Below are 16,469 nucleotides of genomic sequence, written 5' to 3'. Positions count from 1 at the left end.
ATTTATGCTCACTTTTGGATTTTCTGAAATTTAAGATCCAGGATTCGAAACAATATCATAACATGCATCATGTAATAAATTTTCAAGCCGTACATCTGTCCTGTTGTATTTCTTAATAAAGGATTTGGTCAAACATTTTGCTTAGTTAGACTTCAGACAAGTTATATATACAGAGTAAAAGGATAGTCCCTCCATACTAGTGCATTGCCTGATATATTAACTCGAGTACTAGGCACGAACAAACATGCTCAATTCTGTGCTCATCCTGGTGTAGTAGTAGTAGTAGTAGTACTAGGCAATGCAGTTGACGGGTGACCTTGACGAGCAGCGACCGAGGGAATTGAACCGTGCTCGGCATGGTAGGTAACGTTGTCTAGTTACTAAAGCATCGCTGTATTGTTCATCGGTAGTCATTATGGACCGGGGACATGAGGGGAATTTCCTAGGGCTGGAATTCTGGCCGCCAGATATTTCGACTTGAAACGCTGAGGCTCGACTGGTTGGGGTTGCCTAATGTGCGTACCACGCACGCCACCAAAGGACACAAGCCCGGTTTTTATTTTAATTTTTAATTTTTTTAGGATCAACACGAGCCAAGGTCTGGCTGGTACACCGTTGGGTCCTACCATTCGGGAATACGAAAGGAACCTTTTAAATTGCCGAACGAATCTATGTGTATTACAATACCCATATTTTCCTTGCAAATACTAATCTCAACGTGGTAATTTATTTATGACGAGTTGTTGAATTAGAGTGAGTTTGTGATATAGTGATCTCAACGGGGATTTCACATTTCATGGTATCCCTAGTAAGTTTTCCAATGCAAATTCAAATTTAAAAGATGAACAATATGGATGTGAGAAAACTTTGTATGTATCAAGCATATGACCACACACACACACACACACACACGAACACAACAACAATCCAATAAGTATAGTGCATCTATTTTTCCAAACCATGCATGTATGACACGAATTCAAAAATACTCCTTCTATTCCTAAATACTAGTCTTTTAGAGAGTTCAACAAGTGACTACATAAGGAGCAAAATGAGTGAATCCAGACTCTAAAATATGTCTATATACATCCGTATGTGCCAGTCCATTTGAAACCTCTAAAAAGACTAATATTTAGGAATGAAGGGAGTAAAATGTAAGACATGCATGGTCCTCAGTTCAATATTTAAAATGAACATGAAACTGAAACATGAATATTAAGTCTAGTACTACAGTACATGCAAATGTTGTGTTTAGGAGGAGCTATGATTGTTGGGGGTCAACCCCCCGAACTTAGATAAAATTGTGGAGCTCTGTTTAGGGTTGTTTGGATTATATTTGTCCCCACCCTCCCAACCACCGATTGGTTGTGCACCCCAACCCCTCCTCCCCGGGAGAATATCATGTGCCCCCATACCTTAGATGCTATATGCCGATACGAGTTGTGTGGAGCTTGTAGATCTGAGATATAGCAGCTCACATGATGTGTCTTAATATTTTTACAGGAAACCTTGATGAGTTTGAGAATTGCACACAATTTGTACAAAAACTACTCAGATGCCCTTGGATCCCATATCCAACGTCCTCGAAGCTCGTATCACCATAGCATCTAAGATGAAGGAGGACATCATATTCTCCTGTATGTAAGAATATCATGTGCTACCACACCTTAGATGCTTTGGTGATACAAGCTCTTCGGAGCCATTGGATTTGTCACCCAACACCTCCTCGGTGGTTCGAATGGTTTTTTGCAGAAAAGCCCCAAAAGAGTTCGGCCACTGCTTACAAGCACAAAGAGTGCTCAGATGCCATTGGATCTCAAATCAAACAACCTCCAAGCTCGTATCACCGTAGCATCCAAGCTGCGGTAGCACCTTATGTTTTCTCGCACGGGAGAATATGAGGTGCTTCCGCACCGTAGATTCTATGGTGATACAAGTTCATTGAGATCTAACGGCCCACAGTAGGAGGTTTGAATGTTTTTGCAATATACAGCTGATAGAGTTTGGGAAATGCGCAGAAAGTACAAGTACTACGCATGTGCCATCTGATCACTGATCATACGACCTAGATGCTCATATCACCGTAGCGAGTAATTAAGCTACGGGGAGCACCTAATATGAGCAACGGGGAGCCATTGGATCGAAGATGCAGCAACACACGCGAGGCCTGAATGTTTTATTTGCAAAAAAACCTTTGGAGAGTTTGGAAATTGCACATAATTATAAAGACTACTCCCAAGCCATTGGATCTCACTTCCAACGGTGTAAAAACTCGTATCACCATAGTATCTAAGCTACGGGGTGGATGTGATATTCTATGCCGCTGTCGTTTTTGTTCGTAAACTTGGAAAATACGTGTAACTCGTGCCGTTACTTGTCTAACCGCACAAAGTGTTTGTTCAAAAAAACCATCCTACACTGAAATATCGGAACAACACACGGGGGTCCCACTTGTCATTAATCAAATTTGGACCTAAAACTAACAAATCTGAAAGACGAGATTCGAACTGGCAACCTGGACTACAAAGCGTAAGTCGATAGCCCGAAACAACAACGTTGTTGGCTTTGTCCCATAACTTGATTTTATACATTACTTACGTTGAGTAGAGTAGAGGGAGTGCCTCGTCAACACGTGCATGACCGTTGTCTCACTTACTGGTGGGTCCCAGGTCTGTGATCTCAATCTCTCTTCTCTCCATCGTCTAACCTTTGCACGGGCACACACGAAGAGCGGCGCTAGCTTGCCTTGGTGTTATTACAACTAAAAAAAGCTTGGAAAATAGAAGAATCGCCTAGAACAAGAGACGTTGTGGCTGGTCGAGACGGAGCTAACCACATCTATCCTCCGTGCCACGTTTGCATGATGAAGCTGTGTGGCCAGTGGGGTGTTTTCGACTGGCCAGCTGGGCCCCGAGGTCAAACCATAGGTACTACGTCTGATACAGTATATTTTTACACGCACATTTTCCCTCCGCGCCAAGACGTGGCACACCCAACCGCGTGGTTTCGGGGTCCTCCCGGGTGGTGCACGCATATATTCTTCATGATGTGGGATGCCCTACCGTGCGTTTTCTGGGTCCTCCTCGGTTGTAGCACCGAAGCAAGTAAATGAGTCGTCAAATCACGAAAGACCACCTTTCCCGCCGAGTACATCCGTGAAGCACGGTGGCTAGCTAGTTGGGCTAGTTTGACCGATTTGCTAGGCCGCCGCCACATTTGTTTTTTCACCCCTTTTTTATCTACTTGCCGGCAGGTAAATTTAAATATCCACCGCGGCGTTGCTCTGGTGTTTGGGTGCGGCAGGATTTTTAAATTTTCGATTGACGACAACAGGCGCGGCAGGATTTTTAATTTTTTGATTGGCGGAAGTAGGCGCGGCAGCAATTAGTCACGATGACTCCGCGTGTAAAACCCACTGCTCCCTGATGTGAGAAGTTGTCGACTGGTGTTTTACCGTGGTGAAAACCAAAAGATTCCCTGCTCCTCGGCTGGCTCCCTCCGCCTTCCCGTAGATTGCATTGCCTTTCAACTGTTTCGCCCCCTTTGCTTCCTCTCCCCATTGCTTCTACTTGGTGCCATGGTGGCGCAGTAGATCACGGAGTCCAAGGTGAGGCACCTGACATAGGAGCTCCATGCCAAGGATGCGGAGCTCAGGGCCAAGGACGTGGAGCTCCGTGAGCTCAAGGAGGAGAGGAGTGCCATGCTCCTTCGTTATGTGCGGGAGTTCACGGAGCTTCAAATGCAGCAGGCGTCCACCACAAAGATGCTCGAGGCGTCGGCGGCGTTGCTGTAGAAAGCAGGAGATATGATAGGCCATCAGGGGAGTCGGCTGGAGCGCGGGCGGGCCGATCGTGATGAGGTCCAGGATCGCCTCAGCCACTTGGTGAACCAAGTTGCCACACACGTATTGCGGCTGCGCGATGCCTACCGTCGTGCCAGAGCGACGATGCCGGCTGTCGGGCTAAACCCGTTCGACCACCCAGTCGACTTCAACGAGCTGCGGCTTCCTGACCTGGTCTCCTTCTTCACCTATATCTCCGAGGAGCTGAGTCGTATCCGCGCGATGGTGGGGGCTGATCTGGACAAGGAGGGGTTGCGGGCTGCCGTCGCTGTTGTCGGGCGAATCCTTTCAGGGCTCTGTCACCGGGCTAATCCTTTCAGGGCTCCGTCACTGGAATCCATTCGTGCTATTGGACGCCGTATTTGATGAGCTAGCTCCCGTCGACCTGGAGCGGGCTCTACGGGCGGTTGCACCCTGCATCACCAATGTCGTGCGCCTCGAGAAGCAGAGGGACTTCGGTGGTGTTTAGGCACCCTCTGCATGGGCATGTCCATGTCTCGGTGCAACATGACCGTTGGATCAAACTCATACGGTGCAGATCAGTCACTGTAGCACAAAGCGTGTGGGTGTGTTTGGTTGCATTATCATCTCAATATAGTTGTTTCCTCTTCGTGTATTTTTGTTAACCTACTAGTGTGGACTCATGCACCCTTCATGCACTCTGCCAAACACCCAGAAGTGGGTCGAGAAGGGAACTTTTGCTCCCATCCCATGCACCGTTCATACACCCTGCCTAACACTATTCGTGCTTCATATGGTTCATGTTTCATGGAGAACTGTAGCACCGTACTCTCCGTGCATTGTAGACATACTTCTGTTAAAATTGATCTCACCGTTCATTCTCGACCGGACAGTCGAAAAAGCGGTACTATGTTACATATAGGAGTAGTTGACATGCGCACAACATCATTTGTTATCATCATATCTTACTACACTAGCAACAAGATTGTGTAGTACTGACGTATGAACCACTGCACATGCCTAGTAGTAGGAGCACTGTGTATGTTCAAGTGGCTGCAATGTTTCGCACTCCTCCATCATAAGAGTGGAAATGCTTGCTGTAATCATTTTTTCTTCAGAAAAACAGTGGACACGCTCTACCGTGCGGATCCTCCTCTAGCCATGCACTAAATCACTCACTTTCGCCGATGTGTGGGACAACCAGCACCTGGGTCCACCAGCCATGCACTAAATTACTCCGTAGTAGAGTGACGGTAGACTACCCCGATCGAAGCGCCGCAGTAATGCTCAATGAGCCGTCAAATCACAAAACCCCCTCCTTTCCAGCAGTAAGTTGGACGAACGAAGCAATCATCATTTCACTCTTCTCTCTCAGCTTCCTCTCTTGAATAAAACCCCCGCTCGCTTCGCTTCTCCCTCATCTCGTTCCTCCTTTCACTCTTCTCTCTCAGCTTCCTCTCTTGGATGGACGCTGGAGCACCGGCCGACGTGATGTCTATGGCTCTGGCCAAAACCGTTGAGGCTCATGGTACGAAGAAGCGCAAGCAACCCACCGAGACTACCATAGACAAGCTCAAAGCCATCGCCCTATCCAAGCCCCCCTCTTCGGAATCCCTCATTAAGCAAGTCCAGGTAATGTCTCTTGTTGACGATCTTTTTCTCGATCTTGATCAGGTTTTTTCATCTAACACACAGTACTCGTACTGGTAGTACAACTTTCCGGGTGATCTTGCATTTGATTTTAGTGTGCCAAATGACGGTTCTAAATTCCTCTTTTGACCAAAACATGCGAGACGTTGACACTGATTTCTTATAGATTACTTTCAACTACTCCCTCTATCCCAAATTTCTTGTCTTAGATTTGTCTAGATACGGATGTATCTAATACTAAAATGTGACTTGATCCATCCGTATCTAGACAAATCTAAGACAAGAATTTTGGGACAGAGGGAGTACTTTATGAACATCAATGCTACCTTTGAAGAGGGTATATTTGTCTCAGTAACTTGTGTTATGGATATTGCAAGTAATCCCTCTGCTCTCATGCCTTTGAAGACATGTTCTATTGTCTTTGTTCACTCATTTCTGTGCATATATGTAGTCATATATGGAGTATAATATCGAAAATCATCTTATATTTCTGAACAGAGGTAGTAATAAAATATGGTTTCTGTTTGGATTAGAACCAGGTCTACAGTGGAGATGAAGTTCTCAAAAGTCATGCCATGTGAACTGGAAGACCTGATGATGAGTTCTACCGCTGAACTATCGAGCTGCTGTGTCCTTGTCGCCACGTGTCCTGAACAAGTGTTTTCCTGTAGCTTTGTTATCAGGCATGTTCTCGAGGCTGTACTTGACCACATCAATTTCCTGGCTATGCCTTCGATTACGAAGGGTGTGGTTCTTGTAAAGCTTCCCAACAAATCTGATGCGGCCTGTCTTCATCATCATGTTTATGAGTGGACAGACCACTCTGTTAGGTTCTCCAAGGTTGACAAGATGGTGATGGTGCATGTAGACATCTCTCACAAAGTCCATGGCCTAGTCAGTTATGCGGGGTTCATCCCGTAGGTCGGTGGCAAGAAATAGTCTGCAGAGTTTAGTTAGTGCAACTTTGCTTGTCTGTAGTAAGTACTATTGTTCAGTACTTGATTTGTGTTTGTGAACCCTGTATTGTTTATTAGTACTGCCGCTTTTGGTGTGTGGTCAGTCCTGAGAATGGTCTATGTTAATGTCTGTCAACTCAATTCAGTCTATATATTTTGAAGTATCCAGATCATATTTTTTGTGAGGACGGTTTATCAATTATGGTTACACTCCAATATCTATATGCATTGCAGGGTCTATCGCACCCACCGGGATTTCTAGTCCCATGGATGTTCGGTCCATACGATTTGTCACGACCTTTGGACTATCCTGCTTGTGGGAGTTGGCGAGGCCCCTGCATGCCACCCGTAGTTGGACGATCAATCTTCTGTTCAGTACTTCAACATAGTGATTTCCTGGTAAGGATTCACTCATGTCACATCAAGTAAATCTTATTGATTTACTGTCTAAATCTTATTGATTTAATGTAATGTTTTCTTTCTTTTCCTGCAAGTTTATGATGCAGGTTTTGCCATGTGACATTCGTCACAGAATAAACCATTTGGTTTGCTCTACGATGGCTATTTTTGCAGGTTTCACTTCTTATGTCGTGTCAGTAATGAAGGCACTGTCCATCACTTATATTACTGGAAAAAATGGATCAGTCTGTTGTCCGAGTACAAGCTGAATCCCTATGATGAACTGCAGTTTGGTTTAACCAAAATGCCACAATTAGTCCTTCTCGCGTTTAAAAGAAATGAAGAAAAAAACTGGATCATGGTCATGGATCCTAGTCAAGTTCGAAAGCTGATCATAGCAGACCAGACACGATCGCCGTTGTCTCGCACATCGGTACCACCTTCAGTAACGGATCGAGCACCGGCAGTTGCTCTAGCACTAACAGCGGCAGCAGCTCAGTCTGATCCAGCTGAGGATTGGGCACCGACCGCGTCAGCGGATCAGTTTGATCTACCGGAGGATCGGGCATCAACACCGGCACCTGCTGCGACACTGGCACCAGCTCTACAAGGAGCACCATCTCCGGCAGCAGCAACGGCTTCGGCACCTGCACCAACACTTGCACTTGCATCTACTCCGGCCCGTGCAGTTGCACCGGCAACAGACTGGGCTGCAGTTCGCACTTCATATACCAAAGTCCTTACAAAAACTGACATGTCCACCTTCTTGGTAAGCATTGGCCGCCCAAGTGCTTCATTCTTTTTTCTTCCCATGTTGTTTCACATGATTCACTGTGTTGATCTAACTGTTTGCGTATGTCTTCTTGTTTGCAGACAGAGAATTCCTAGAGCAACGAGGGAGTCGTTCAACAATCCGGGCGACTGCGGCCAAGTTTCCCTTACCATGTGCAGCCTTGATGTGAATGAACCTGCTCAATATACCGTAAGTACAAAGGATGGTCGCATGATGATTGATGCTAAAGGATGGTCAAGGTTCAAATCTAAATCATATCTTGCGGTAGAGGATGATGTCAAAATTGAACTTTCTCGGCAAGGAGAGCTGGTCCAAATCAACTTTGAAATTCTTCAGTAGCACCACACAACTGCCGAACTGATCTATCCTCTGAGAGATTTTGATGTAATAATTTGGCATGGTGAAACAAGTGTCCTGTGTGTAAAAGTAGTATGACAATATTATTTATCACATGGTATATCATTGATAGAATTGCAACTCTGATTGCTGGTTAGGAACTGTTGTTCAATTTCATTCCAACAGCTGCCGTGCTTTATTCAATTTTGTGTATTCGCCTTGCGACAACATCTAAAACCAGAGCCGTACCGATCGCTTGCAATATGAAAAGCGCTGAGGTAGAACATATGGCCCCCCAAACATGCAGGGTGGGCCTGCGGCCCAAAGTCCAGAACCGTGAGCATGTCTGAGTATTATATTCTCAGCTGAACCCCCATAAAAAAAGCTGAACCCCCGTAATGGCCGTGCGTTGCAGAGGGAGTATATTTCTCGGCAAGGTGAGCCTGTATGTGATATAAAAGATTTGTATATTAATTTATAGAGGGAGTATCTCTCTATCAAAAAATATATTTATGTGTAACTAGTTACTCCTGTCTTTCTACTTCCTTTCGCTGATATGTGGGGCAACCGACAACGGGGTCCATGTGCCATATGCACAAATTAGAGTGCACAGGGTAGACACACCCCGGTCGTAGCGCCACAGTAATGCCCAATGAGCCGTCAAATAACAACCCCCCCTTTCCAGCTTTAGCAGTAAGCTGGACGGACGGAGCGACAATATTTCACTGGGCCTAAATCCCCTTCCCCCTCGTCTGCTTGTTTAGAAAAAAACCCTCTCGGTAATTGCATAGGGTTTTCTCATGGAGAACCAGGTACGAATTCTTCATCCATCCCCGATAAATCCAAGTCCCTTGGTCGCATGTAATCCTAGGATGGCAGCCGCCGCCGTTGATGCATTGTTCTTCCTACTGAATATAGTGTGTTTCATTTGCAGTGCCCAAAGTGCGAGTACCCTACAGGTTTCTGCGCCATCAACGAGACGCCACACTTGTTCCTTCTCATCCTAACACAGGGATTTGAAATGTGCACAGTATGTTCCTAGAATCCTCTTTTCTATCCGGGAGGATGGTGTTTTTTTGAACATGCTGTCGACTAATTTGGAAATTTGGATTGCTATATTTGGATAAAAGGTACTACTTGTACGATGATCAACACTAACATGAAGGAGGAAGTTATTTCTAGATTTGGATAGGGAATACATTGTGTTCTCATATTATTTTTCCTGCAGTGTATTATTTGCTCTGCCAGAACACATGTACTCAAGATGCTCGGCCTTGCCATAACTGAATACACTAGTTTAATGGTCATAGTGAAGACAAGCCATGGATATAAGTTCCGAGTTGGGTTCATGAACTAAGAAGATTGCTGCTTTTTTTATGGTCGAACTTGGATAAACTTTCTCAAGTGTTATAGACTGAAAGTTGGCGCACGAATGTTGATGGAAATAGCAGAACCTGGTCTCATCTTCACTGCAATCTTCCACCCCCGACATCGTTCCAATTGTTTATCCATGTTAGTTTTGTATCTGGTTCTTGCTTGTTGCCTCGATTACTTCTTAATCCACCTATTCTGTCTAACTAATCACAATTTAACTTTAGAAGTAGCAACGAATCTCTCACGAAGATGCTACTTCTAACTAATATTTTCTTATAATTGGTGGCACGTGTAGGTTTTTTCAGAGTTAAGCAGGCTGCTCGCTTGTTATTCTATAATAACTCAGCTGTTACTGATGGCACTGAAGTTGACTGGGTCAACATCCACAAGTTCCTACACTTAATTGATCGTCTTGAGGTCCTTGTGGGGCGTTTCAATGGTGGAAGGCCACGTGGGATATGTGTGCCACTACTGCACTTGTTGAACAGGTTCAACTGTGTCGAGAAACTTATGGTATGAGCTGTTTTCTGTTATATATGTTGTTCATAAACTATTGCTTATACACAGTTTTACAACTGTGATCTTCTTGAAACAGAAACTGCCCAGTTCTATTTTTCCTATATAGATGCCTGACCATGGTCGGGTCAGACTTGCGCTTGGTCACAACATGATGTCTATGTCGACCTACTCAATTCCCCTTGGAGGTGAAAATATACTTATTCATGGGTGGTCTCAAATAATGAAGGCCCGTCCATCTTGGAGAATAGGACAGAAGATTATGTTCATGCTTTTCCATGGCTCTAAAGCGAATATCCTTTGTATTGACCACATTGCGGGATGAAGCCACTTTCAGAAGGTTGTGGATGCGCGGGGTGGTGCCTGGAACTTGTACTGGGGCTTGGCGGTCTCACCCTTGGTTAACTGTAGGCAAAGTAGCACTGTTCGAGGCGTGCTTTGTACGGTTGAACCTGTATAAGTACTCATACTGCTTTCAGCTTTGGTTGTTAAGTGCCCCTGCTGGTTTCAATTAAGGTTGTTAAGTACTCCTGCTGCTTTTGCAGTCTGTCGTGTTTCTTCAGTCCTGTCTTCATCCAGCCGCCAAAACCAAACCAGCGCCGGCGGGGCCGCCTGCTTCCGCCTCCCACGGCTGGCTGCACCTCGGCGCACACATCACCGCCCCACCGTCTCCTAAATCATTAATGCCGACGTCCTCCATGTGCTTTGGTGCGCTCGCCGCGACGCCGCCCTCTCGCGTTGTCAGCATGGTCAACAAACAACAGGAATCGGCAGAAGTACGTGCAGAGGATGACAGTAGGGGCCCACCACGTCAGCATATGGAAAAATAAAATGCTTCCTCCTAGTGTTTTCCTGACATCTGGGACCCACGACATTGTGAGCGTATATAGTCAATAGACAAGAGAACAACACAAGATCGGCTGACACCTGGGACGTAGCTTCTCGAGCAGTATTTTTTTTGTTATTGTTGAGACGGAGCAGGGTTTGAACTGGGCTGTGGCCCGTCTAGCCCAGGCTTATATTTTATTTTCACCATGTGACCAGCCCAGCTATTTTTTCTTTGTGAAAATGAGCCCAGTTTATTTTTTCTAAAGAATACCCAATCCAGGCCTACTTATTTTTCTATGCCCTGATGGGCTGCAACTCTTTCAGGGCGCCTGCAAATCTTGAAAGTAATATGAAATGGGTTGTAAATATAAAAACAGATGACAAATTGGCAATTACTTTATAATTTCTGATTTTTTTCACATTTCCAGCTTCCTATTTCACTGGGCATTAACCTAATTTAAATATATCTTCAAAGTAATTTAAATCTGGCTCGACATTTCGGTATTAAAAATAGTTTGGAACCCACATAAATATGCGAAATTGGCCCTGGCCAACCAAAAAAAACCGATTGTAATAAATTGCATAAGAAGTTGCCATGAGCTATATAGAAATTATTAAAAAAAGAGGGAGTGGTCTGACTTGTGGGCCTGTTTACTTGATGCGTATGCAAGATTTTATTAGTTATTATATACATCAACAAACGATTCTAGCAGACGTAACCGTTGGATGTCAATCCAACGGCCGTCGTGTTTCTTCAATCTCTGATCTTCTTGCTCCAGCCGCCAAAGCAGCGCCAACGGGACCGCCTGCTCCCGCCTCCCGTGGCCGGCTGTGCTACCGCGCAGGCCTCAGCGCCCCCTACTACTCCCACCGCTGGCCAGGGCATCCCTCTACTCACCCACACCCCCTATTATTCTGCGGCGACGGCAACCTCACACCGCAGTCAAACCGGTGAACCCTCGTACTCCTCTCCGCGCGGGCTTCCACTGCCGCGTCTTCCCCGACTCCTCATCGTCCCCTTCCTAGGCCTCGCCGTCGTCCACCGCCATGGTGTTCTCAATGCGGCGTGGTCAATGTGGTCAACGACCGACTTCCCTCGGAAGAGTACTGTACGTGGAGAGGCTGACAGCTGGGTCCACGGCAGCCACAAGGAAGTGCCTCCTTATTACGTGGAAAATAATTATTCCTCCACCTGACAGCAGGGACCCACCAGACGGGACACCAGTATTTCGCGAAAAAAACGTTTCCCCCCTGACTGCTGGGACCTACCAGACGGGCCACCATATTTCGCAAAAAAAAACGTTCCCCCCGCTGTCAGCTCGGACCCACCGGAAGTGCCTCCTTATTACGCACAAAAAAATGAATACCCCCTACTAGCTGGGACCCACCTTGGTGGGAGGCTGACTTGTGGGCCTAGTAAGTTGACTGGGACGGAGGCCTTTGTGAACTTTAGTCAATATATGAACGATTCTAGCTCCAGTGACCGTACGATGTCCATCCAATGACCATAGTGCTTCTTCAACCTCTGGTCTTCTTGCTCCAGCCGCCCAAAGCAGCGCTGGTCGTGCCGCATGCTCCTGCCACCCGTGGCCGCCTGTAATGCGGCGGAGGCCTCACTGCCCCCTACTACTCCCACCGCTGGCCAGGCCATCCCTCTACTCACCCACACCCCCTATTATTCTGCGGCGACGGCAGCCTCACACCGTAGCCGAACAAGTGAACCCTCATACTCCTCTATGCATGGGCATCCACTGCCGCGTCTTCCCTGGCTCCGCGTCATCCCCTTCCTAGCCTCGCCGTCGTCCACCGCCCTGGTTCTCTCGGCGCGGCGTGGTCAACATGGTCAAGGAACGACTTCCATCGGATATGGACTATACGTGGAGAGGTTGACAGCTGGGTCCACGGCCGCAGCAAGGAAGTGCCTCCTTATTACGCGGAAAATAATGATTCCTCCACTTGACAGCAGGGACCCACCGGACGGGCCATCATATTTTGCAAAAAAAACATTTCCCCCTGACTGCTGGGACCCACCAGCTACATCTTCGCACGAAAGGAAGTGCGTCCGGGCAAAAAAAAAACGATTCGCCCCCTGACTGCTGGGACCCACCAGCTACATCTTCACACGCAAGGAAGTCCTAACAGTTGGGACCCACCTGGTTGAAGCGTACGTAGCGTTGTCATTCTGGCCGTGAACGTGTACGTACATATTGGTGGATGTAGAGGCACACACGTGTCATAGTAGAGGCGCACACGTGTCATAGTAGAGGCTTGTACGTGTCGTAGTAGAGGCGCGCACGTAGCATGTACACGTACATACAGCGGCCAGTGTGCAAGAAAGAAAATATGGCCACGTATGTGTACATACAGGCGGGGTCTCAAACGCCTACTCGCGCATACGTACGGCCAGGTCTCGTGTACATGGCTGGGTCAGAACAGAGAAACAACGTCATCGTCATGTTCATGGGGAGCCAACCGGCTGGGTCGGAACGGAATGCGTCGTCGTGTTCATCGGGAGGGGTTGGACAGAACAGGCGATGGAAATGAGGTCTGGCATACTGCAGAACGAAGGAAACGGCCTTGTGTTCGACCGCCCACGTTCGAAACAGGATCATGATCATTGGGAGGGGTCTGGGATACCGCAAAACGGAGGAAACGGACCTCCTACGGTCAAAATGGGGGTCCTGTTGATCAGGAGGGGTGTGGCGTACCGCAAAACGGACGAAACGGACTTGTGTTAGAGTGCTACGGTCGAAACGGGGGTCCTGTTCATCGGGAGGGGTGTGGCGTACCGCAAAACGGGACTCCACGGGATACTATTCATCTCCACCGCCGACCTCCTCCAGCCTCCATGGGCTACCGTCGACCTCCTCCAGCCTACACAGGCTCCTGTTCATCCAGCCTCCACCGTGCGCTACTCCACCGGCTACTGTTCAACCACCCCCCCACAGGCACCCCTTCACCATCTACTATTCATCCAGCCCTCCACGGGGTCGTCCTGTTCATCCAAAGGCAACACCACGGGGTCCTGCATCCACCCCCACCACTCACTGTTCATCCAAACCCCCCGCAACGCTCACTGTTCATCCAGAGGCAGCATCGATCGACTTCAGTTAGCAACAGTAGTGAAGGAATTGCTCGATCGGGTTCAGTTAACAGCCATCGATCGATCGCTCAGGTTCGGTAACGCGTAGCCTGCAGTGCAATCGCTCGGGTTCAGTTAGAGCCCAACGCCTCGCTTCGGTTCAGTTAGAGCCAATGCCTCGCACACACACGCGTACGTGTATGAGAGAACGCGCATCGCTCGGCCCCCGACCACCCACCGTAACCGGGAACTCCCCGAAATTTTCCTCGCCCTCACTTCTACCACGGTTTTTTCCGTCATGGACGGCCCAAAGAATGTCATGCAGCTGCGTCTCCGGCCCGCCCAGGATGAAAAGCCCATTTTCTGTCATGATTTTTTGTCATAGAAGTAGGAGCCCACCACATCTATGATGATATCGGGGTTTGTCACAATTATCATCATAGAAGTGTCATAAGTATGACAGAAAGAAATTTCGTTCGGCCCAAAATGTCATGGATGTGTCTTTTTTTGTAGTGCCAACATTAGCCCCCAGCTTAGCTTGAATACAGACTTGTCATGCATTCATGTTAAGCTTCCTTAAATAAGAATAGATAGTGAACCGACTCCTGAAAATCCGGGTCTCCGTCATATCAATATGCACTGGTACAACAAGGTGCTATACAAACGGCTTTCAACCCCTTTCTGCGATGGTGTTTTGAATTGTCGCCAAGTGAGTGACTGCGATAGGGGGGTCCGTCCCACATGACCTAGAAACGGTCGGGGATAGGGAGCCTTGATGCATACAATTGTCCCTATAAAACTAGTTCTGATATCTCCAATATCCAAAAAGCTTCATCCTTGCAACTCGATTGTGCTTGCATTGCCATCATAGTCGGTACTTTGTGGTGCTACATCTGCGATGCACGACTCATCACAAACAGTTCACGATTATAGAACGTGTACGATAAGCAGACAGTCACACACACTTTTCCCGAACCGTATGCGACTCGACGTAAGAGCGCATATAGTTGTCCCCATAAAACTGTATGCGAAGCTTGAATACATCCCACATGATTCATCTATCATACCCGCGTCGGATGAAGACCTATCGCATGCGTTCTTCTAGGACCAAACGTTTGCGATGCACACAACATCATAAATAGCCCATAATTACCAAGCGTGTGTGATAAGGTGACTTTCGCAAACATTTAATAAGAAGGAACTATGTGCGATGCTGTTATTAATTGCACAATTTTTTTCTTGGCTGATCATGTATGCAGTAGAGATTGATCGCACACGTAGTGGATCCGATAAAGGTGTCTGATCTCCACGTCTAGCGCAGACGTTTCGCATTCGCAAACCGTGTGCAGTGTTATCCCTAATTTATCCCTAATTTAATCCCTGCATTTAAAAATCACATATTTTGAATTTGAAAGTAGGCAATCACTTATTTCATATCGAAAGCGAAATGTGAAACCTCCAACAGAGAAGAACCGACATAACCTCCAACATCGAAAACATCATAGAAGATGCATGTGAACTCCGTTTTCGATGAACTTGAGCTTGTCATGAAGATGACCATAAGCTCTAGAACTCTCAAGGAGAAAGACCAAACAAGAACCAAGAAAGATGATGCGAGGATGCAATGGTTTGAGCTCTCTACGAACAATACGATCAAGCTACCACTTTGAGAGCCCCCTTGATAGTACGGTAATCGATCCTATAACCTGGTCTCCCAACTACCACCATGAGACCGGTAAAATACAAACCCTATCAAGGGCAAATCTTTGCCTTGCACATAATCCACTTGAGCTAGATGATGACGATCTTGTCATCCTCAAGCTGGACCACCTTTCTTGATTGCGATGGTTCGATGAAGACTAGTTGATTGCTCCCCCATACTCCACTGTGGGTGAGCCATTCTTTGACATATCTTCACAAGTCCATTGCCATCATAATGGACGGCAAGCTTCAAGCACTTGAGCTCTTTGTGATGCTCCACTTGAACTTGCACACCATAATCTTGATGACGATCACCACTTGATGTCATCCTCTTCATGGGTTGTATGATATCTTCCTCTTGACGCAAGCCCATGGAAACATACCTAACCCCACATAGAACTCTCACGTAGACCATGGGTTAGTACACAAAGCGTAATGGATAATGCTTACCATACCATGGGATCACTTGATCCCTTCGGTACATATTGTGCTCTTTGTGTGTTGATCAACTTGAATCACTATCTGTACTTAGTCTTGATCAACCTTGAATCTTTCCAACTCTCTTCATTTGGATGATGTCTTGAAGGTAACCATGAATGATCACACAATCTTCTTCTTCTTCTTCAAGACATGCTTGCAATAAGCTCAACTCTCACATGACCAAACTTTGGATAATTCCTTGAAAAGCACCTTGGCCAACACATAAACTCCTTGAAACCAACAAATGGACTTCAAGAAAAATCTATGGACAAAACCTACGAATATAACTCAAGGCAACCATTAGTCCATAGAGAATGTCATCAATTACCAAAACCAAACATGGGGACACCACATGTCCTTTCACCATGTTTATTACAAATATAGGTTCAACCATGAATGCATAATTTGATGCACAGGTACATAAACTGAAGAACTACAAAAGCACCAAGTAAAGAATGATGCACCATAGTTGTCCTAAAGACTGTAAAGAGAGAGACAAAAGACATTCTGGTTGCTGGAGAAGGTGAAGCGGAATGCCCATATTGTGTCATC

Source organism: Triticum dicoccoides, chromosome 4B (assembly GCF_002162155.2).
Source record: "Triticum dicoccoides isolate Atlit2015 ecotype Zavitan chromosome 4B, WEW_v2.0, whole genome shotgun sequence".
Taxonomy (NCBI): Eukaryota; Viridiplantae; Streptophyta; class Magnoliopsida; order Poales; family Poaceae; genus Triticum; species Triticum dicoccoides.
Note: the sequence above shows the minus strand (reverse complement) of the source record.